Source organism: Schistocerca piceifrons, unplaced genomic scaffold, assembly GCF_021461385.2.
Source record: "Schistocerca piceifrons isolate TAMUIC-IGC-003096 unplaced genomic scaffold, iqSchPice1.1 HiC_scaffold_943, whole genome shotgun sequence".
Taxonomy (NCBI): Eukaryota; Metazoa; Arthropoda; class Insecta; order Orthoptera; family Acrididae; genus Schistocerca; species Schistocerca piceifrons.
In genome coordinates this window covers 1,047,501-1,055,000 of record NW_025729216.1, presented here as the reverse complement: position 1 = coordinate 1,055,000, position 7,500 = coordinate 1,047,501, and the positions used below count along the sequence as shown (strand labels likewise).

The 7,500-nt window shown below is 56.1% G+C and overlaps 2 non-coding genes and 1 pseudogene across 2 annotated transcripts; all 3 read right to left on the bottom strand.

Annotated features, from left to right (window-relative positions):
- LOC124773085 overlaps positions 1-865 on the bottom strand; it is a 4,222-nt pseudogene extending 3,357 nt beyond the window's left edge.
- A 188-nt stretch (positions 866-1,053) lies between these two features.
- On the bottom strand, positions 1,054-1,208 carry LOC124772632. Its single transcript, XR_007014101.1, has one exon. It is a non-coding gene; the product is annotated as a 5.8S ribosomal RNA (ribosomal RNA).
- Positions 1,209-1,559: 351 nt separating this feature from the next.
- Positions 1,560-3,468, bottom strand: LOC124772989. Its single transcript, XR_007014439.1, has one exon. It is a non-coding gene; the product is annotated as a small subunit ribosomal RNA (ribosomal RNA).
- Positions 3,469-7,500: the final 4,032 nt, after the last annotated feature.

Here is a 7,500-nt window from a genome sequence, read left to right as displayed (position 1 = left end):
GAGCATCCCGAGCCAACAGCGGCGCGGGTCCGGGGCCGGGCCAGGTAGGTCCGTCATCCGGGAAGAACCGCGCGCGCTTGCCGGGAGCCCGAGCGCCCAAAGGGGCGAATCGACTCCTCCAGATATACCGCCGGGCAGCCAGCCAGGACACCGGGGCTCTGCCCAACAGACGCGAACCGAGGCCCGCGGAAGGACAGGCTGCGCACCCGGGCCGTAGGCCGGCACCCAGCGGGTCGCGACGTCCTACTAGGGGAGAAGTGCGGCCCACCGCACACCGGAACGGCCCCACCCCGCGGCGAGTGGAAAGGCAACCGGACACGACCCCGCCGCGGATTGCTCCGCGCGGGCGGCCGGCCCCATCTGCCGAGGGCGGAGGCCAGTGGCCGGATGGGCGTGAATCTCACCCGTTCGACCTTTCGGACTTCTCACGTTTACCCCAGAACGGTTTCACGTACTTTTGAACTCTCTCTTCAAAGTTCTTTTCAACTTTCCCTCACGGTACTTGTTCGCTATCGGTCTCGTGGTCATATTTAGTCTCAGATGGAGTTTACCACCCACTTGGAGCTGCACTCTCAAGCAACCCGACTCGAAGGAGAGGTCCCGCCGACGCTCGCACCGGCCGCTACGGGCCTGGCACCCTCTACGGGCCGTGGCCTCATTCAAGTTGGACTTGGGCTCGGCGCGAGGCGTCGGGGTAGTGGACCCTCCCAAACAACACATGCCACGACAGGCGGCAGCCTGCGGGGTTCGGTGCTGGACTCTTCCCTGTTCGCTCGCCGCTACTGGGGGAATCCTTGTTAGTTTCTTTTCCTCCGCTTAGTAATATGCTTAAATTCAGCGGGTAGTCTCGCCTGCTCTGAGGTCGTTGTACGAGGTGTCGCACGCCACACCGCCAGCCGGCTGTGCACGCTACCGAGAAAGTACCGGTATGCGAACCGCCAGGCGACGGGCGCGCATCGCACGTTTGAGGAGACGCGGCCGGCCCCACAGGCGGCCGCGACACTCCCAGGTCTGCGAAGCGGGGCAAACGCCGCGCGCTTCAGTATACGTAGCCGACCCTCAGCCAGACGTGGCCCGGGAACGGAATCCATGGACCGCAATGTGCGTTCGAAACGTCGATGTTCATGTGTCCTGCAGTTCACATGTCGACGCGCAATTTGCTGCGTTCTTCATCGACCCACGAGCCGAGTGATCCACCGTCCTGGGTGATCTTTTCTCAGTTTCCGCCGCCTCTTTCGAGACGGTCGCATAGGCGGGAGTGAGGCGTGTGGCGGCCCCTGTTCCAGCGTTCTGTGTCCAACGGCCTCACGGCCGACGGGCGTCGTACGGCTCCACACCGGAGCGGACAGGCACTCGGGCGAAAGTCATTCAAAACCGGCGCCAGGCGCCAGGTGCCGCACGCCAGCCGCTCCAGCGCTTCAGCGCTCGTACCACACAACATTGCCGCTAGTTTTGAGAGGCACGCGTGGTTCCGCACGCGGCGCACGGCTACTGCGAGCCGTACAGGTAGCGTGTTGCGCGACACGACACGCACATCGAAAGACATGCAGTCTAGTCGGTAATGATCCTTCCGCAGGTTCACCTACGGAAACCTTGTTACGACTTTTACTTCCTCTAAATGATCAAGTTTGGTCATCTTTCCGGTAGCATCGGCAACGACAGAGTCAATGCCGCGTACCAGTCCGAAGACCTCACTAAATCATTCAATCGGTAGTAGCGACGGGCGGTGTGTACAAAGGGCAGGGACGTAATCAACGCGAGCTTATGACTCGCGCTTACTGGGAAGTCCTCGTTCATGGGGAACAATTGCAAGCCCCAATCCCTAGCACGAAGGAGGTTCAGCGGGTTACCCCGACCTTTCGGCCTAGGAAGACACGCTGATTCCTTCAGTGTAGCGCGCGTGCGGCCCAGAACATCTAAGGGCATCACAGACCTGTTATTGCTCAATCTCGTGCGGCTAGAAGCCGCCTGTCCCTCTAAGAAGAAAAGTAATCGCTGACAGCACGAAGGATGTCACGCGACTAGTTAGCAGGCTAGAGTCTCGTTCGTTATCGGAATTAACCAGACAAATCGCTCCACCAACTAAGAACGGCCATGCACCACCACCCACCGAATCAAGAAAGAGCTATCAATCTGTCAATCCTTCCGGTGTCCGGGCCTGGTGAGGTTTCCCGTGTTGAGTCAAATTAAGCCGCAGGCTCCACTCCTGGTGGTGCCCTTCCGTCAATTCCTTTAAGTTTCAGCTTTGCAACCATACTTCCCCCGGAACCCAAAAGCTTTGGTTTCCCGGAGGCTGCCCGCCGAGTCATCGGAGGAACTGCGGCGGATCGCTGGCTGGCATCGTTTATGGTTAGAACTAGGGCGGTATCTGATCGCCTTCGAACCTCTAACTTTCGTTCTTGATTAATGAAAACATACTTGGCAAATGCTTTCGCTTCTGTTCGTCTTGCGACGATCCAAGAATTTCACCTCTAACGTCGCAATACGAATGCCCCCGCCTGTCCCTATTAATCATTACCTCGGGTTCCGAAAACCAACAAAATAGAACCGAGGTCCTATTCCATTATTCCATGCACACAGTATTCAGGCGGGCTTGCCTGCTTTAAGCACTCTAATTTGTTCAAAGTAAACGTGCCGGCCCACCGAGACACTCAATAAAGAGCACCCTGGTAGGATTTCAACGGGGTCCGCCTCGGGACGCACGAGCACGCACGGGGCGGTCGCACGCCTTCAGCTCGCCCCACCGGCAGGACGTCCCACGATACATGCCAGTTAAACACCGACGGGCGGTGAACCAACAGCGTGGGACACAAATCCAACTACGAGCTTTTTAACCGCAACAACTTTAATATACGCTATTGGAGCTGGAATTACCGCGGCTGCTGGCACCAGACTTGCCCTCCAATAGATACTCGTTAAAGGATTTAAAGTGTACTCATTCCGATTACGGGGCCTCGGATGAGTCCCGTATCGTTATTTTTCGTCACTACCTCCCCGTGCCGGGAGTGGGTAATTTGCGCGCCTGCTGCCTTCCTTGGATGTGGTAGCCGTTTCTCAGGCTCCCTCTCCGGAATCGAACCCTGATTCCCCGTTACCCGTTACAACCATGGTAGGCGCAGAACCTACCATCGACAGTTGATAAGGCAGACATTTGAAAGATGCGTCGCCGGTACGAGGACCGTGCGATCAGCCCAAAGTTATTCAGAGTCACCAAGGCAAACGGACCGGACGAGCCGACCGATTGGTTTTGATCTAATAAAAGCGTCCCTTCCATCTCTGGTCGGGACTCTGTTTGCATGTATTAGCTCTAGAATTACCACAGTTATCCAAGTAACGTGGGTACGATCTAAGGAACCATAACTGATTTAATGAGCCATTCGCGGTTTCACCTTAATGCGGCTTGTACTGAGACATGCATGGCTTAATCTTTGAGACAAGCATATGACTACTGGCAGGATCAACCAGGGAGCTGCGTCAACTAGAGCTGAGCAGCCGGCCGCCCGGGAGTGTGTCCCGGGGGCCCGCGCGAACACGCAAGCGTCCGCTCAATCATTCTGCAAACAGGAGGAGGCTGAGCTCCCCTGCACAATACACCTCGAAACCCTCTCAGGTCCCGGCGGCGCGCAGCGCCGTCCCAAGTACTTGGTCGGGTTCGAGAGAGGCGCAATCGCCCGGAGTTAGGCGAGTAGACGCTTTCGGTGCGACCACCCGTGCTCCCAACTGAGCTTGCCGCTGCCGACAGAGGCCCGGGAGCGTGCTGTCGTGGCATTGCCGGCGGGAGACAACACGCGCCACCTACGGTGACCGGCAGCTCCAACGCCAGCGCCACAGAAGGACAAAAGCCCCACTTGGGTGCCGAAGCGAACTCTCCCAGCACAGCGCACGCGCCAACACATCCGCACAGCTGCGATACAAACCACCAGCGAGAACCGCTGGGGCGACCGAGCAGCAGACGGCGTCGCGGCGCCGAGCGCCGGGCGGCGGCGCATCCTCAACGCACACAGTCCTCAATCGGACCAGCACACTGAAGATGTCCACCGCGCTTCGCACCGGGCCCGCGAGGACCTACTTTGGCCGCACGGCGCCGCGCGCAGGGTGCGCCGGCGCGCAGCTGCGACGCCTGCCGCGTCCGTCGGCCGGCGCGCCTGCCACTGGCCGCCCCCACCAGCCGGCTGTAGCGCGTGCGCCCACGCACCGCGCGGCCAGCACGCCGGGAGGCGCCCCCTCACCGGCCGGGGACGGTCCCACCCAGCCACCGCCGCGTATCGCTTCACACCCAGATGCCGTTCAGTTTCGTCGGCATGGTGGGTATCGCTGGAACAACCGGTTAGTACCTCAACCTATCGTCGCCATCACCGATTCACCCCTAGCGAGAACAACCGCACCACAACAGGTTACCATTTCTTCATTTGCGTAACTTCACCAGAAAACGCAGGCGTCCATCGCCATTTGCAACTTCAACGATTATTGCATGCCTGTGTCAGGTGTCACGCCACACTACGTCTGCCCACATACACGCAACAAAATGTGCACGCCTAGACAATACGTGGAAGGTGGCCCCCGTACGTATGCGATGTCCATTGCTCGAACGACTGTCAACCGGCCTCTGTAGCATGTCGCAGATATGGAACGCGGTGCACCATGCCATCACGGTGTGTGAGGAGAGACGACTAGGTCCGAATACATCAACAGACAGCTCATGCTGATCGCCATCCACGGCGTCCGTTCCTCCCACACGTCTCTATGGCGTACCACACTGCAATCCAGCTCTCATAGGGAGACGACACGTAGCTGCGTGCACAATATTTGCACTGTATGGTCCGCCGTTTTTGGGCGCAGTCGTTGTACGGTCACACATGTGCCACGATGTATCATTCAGTACATAAGGACGAATGTGCAGTACAGATTGTGGTTCACGCGTACGACATCAGCGGACAGTTGACACAGGCCGCACCACAACGTAGCCTGCGTACGTCGCATGCGAAGGGCATTGAACATGCAAACTTGTCACCAACCAGCTTGCGAAGGCAGGGGGCAAGGTGGGGACGTGGGGACGTGGGGAGGGGTGGGGGGGGGGCGGCATGTACGTCCTGCTGCCATCCACATTACAGTGTACAGCAGGAGCATGTGGAAAGTCAGCAAGACTTGCAAGGTGTTTAACATGAAGCGATACACAGGGGAGCGGGCAGTGCGAGTAGCGAACTATATTGCGAGGGTTGCGGGTGGGCAACACTACACTAATTGAACGAGTCGTATAACAATTACAGAGCAGGTTTAGGCGACAACGTGGGTTACGTTAGCGGACAACGTGGGTTAGGTTAGGGGACAACATGGGTTAGGTTAGGGGACAACATGGGTTAGGTTAGGGGACAACATGGGTTAGGTTAAGGCACAACATGGGTTAGGTTAAGGCACAACATGGGTTAGGTTAGGGGACAACATGGGTTAGGTTAGGGGACAACATGGGTTAGGTTAGGGGACAACATGGGTTAGGTTAGGGGACAACATGGGTTAGGTTAGGGGACAACATGGGTTAGGTTAGGGGACAACATGGGTTAGGTTAGGGGACAACATGGGTTAGGTTAGGGGACAACATGGGTTAGGTTAGGGGACAACATGGGTTAGGTTAGGGGACAACATGGGTTAGGTTAGGGGACAACATGGGTTAGGTTAGGGGACAACATGGGTTAGGTTAAGGTACAACATGGGTTAGGTTAAGGTACAACATGGGTTAGGTTAAGGTACAACATGGGTTAGGTTAAGGTACAACATGGGTTAGGTTAAGGTACAACATGGGTTAGGTTAAGGTACAACATGGGTTAGGTTAAGGCACAACATGGGTTAGGTTAAGGCACAACATGGGTTAGGTTAAGGCACAACATGGGTTAGGTTAAGGCACAACATGGGTTAGGTTAAGGCACAACATGGGTTAGGTTAAGGCACAACATGGGTTAGGTTAAGGCACAACATGGGTTAGGTTAAGGCACAACATGGGTTAGGTTAAGGCACAACATGGGTTAGGTTAAGGCACAACATGGGTTAGGTTAAGGCACAACATGGGTTAGGTTAAGGCACAACATGGGTTAGGTTAAGGCACAACATGGGTTAGGTTAAGGCACAACATAGGTTAGGTTAAGGTACAACATAGGTTAGGTTAGGTTACACGTTGTTGTAAGGAAAGGTGTAGGGGGGGGGGGCGGGGGCGGCACGTTCGTTGATAGTGATTATAGTAAGTGAATGCTTGTGACATGATGAGATTTGTCACGTCAGGATGCACCTTTGGCTTATTAGAGGCGGCGCTCCAATTCTATGCTTGTGTCAGACCTGTGTCTTTGACTCAGGTCATTGTTTGTGGGCTGTGACAGGAGGTACTATTGTGATGTTGGGTGCACCGTTGTATAGGACATGTGTGGGTATTGGTGCCTTATCTGCGCAATGGTGGATGTCGAAAGGGGGGGATATTCTATTTTCCGCATGGACCTCCTGGTCTGGTTGTGATAGTGTGGATTGTGTAATGTGGCGGAGAGGATGCACTGGATGTTGTTCCATGCTGGTGCTTACATATTGTATGTGCGCCCGTTAGAAGCAGAGAGTGGTGCGTGATGAGAGTGTCTGGCTGACGTGTGGTTCCCATTGTGGGCACACTCTTTCAGCATGTATACGGACAGTTGTATATATATTCTGTAATTTGATGGCTCTGCATTGATTACTAATCAGCGCCGTGTGTACGGGTAATCTGGTTCCAGTCCAAAATGTTCCATCTGTGTACATTAGTGACAAAGACTCCCCCCATGCAGTGGGGCTCGGTCTGTTATAACTCTTCCGCGTAATATATTTGCCCCACGTTTTTGCGACTGCGAGTGCGAGTGCGAGTGCGAGTGCGAGTGCAACGCGAATGGGGACCGACATGCTGATGGCTCGGTATCGGACGCCGTACAGTGAGCAACGCGATCGCGTCTCTCGCTCGTAAGTGGTACAGGTCGCGGCTCATGTATAGGGACAGCGGGAATGTCGCATATTGGAAATAACTCTTCATGAAACGCAAGTTATAGGGGTGGATTGCACTTTACGAGTGCGGGAAACGTCCGCCGTTCATCCGCTGGAGGTGCGCGTTTGGCGGTTGGGGTGGTCCACGAACGGGTGCGGGTGGAGTCATTGCCGGTCCACGGCTTCGTGCGGCAGAGCCACTGGAGAATGGGTGCTATGGTCGACAGAGGCTGCAGGCTTTGTGGGTGGCGTCGAAAGGCGGGCACTGTGGCGCCATCGCTGTCTTAGTCGGCTTGGTGTCTCATAGATGGCGGTAGCGTCGTTGCAGGAGGTCATGTTGCGGGAGACCTACAGATGGCGGTATGTTTTGTGGTGCGGACGTAGTGTTGTCAGATGCGCATAGATGGCGGTATTGCATGTGGTGTCGCCCTATTTTCATAGATGGCGATACTGTTTTGCCGGCATGGGTGGCGTAGTTCCGTCGGATCCCTGTAGGTGGACCTGTCGTTTAGC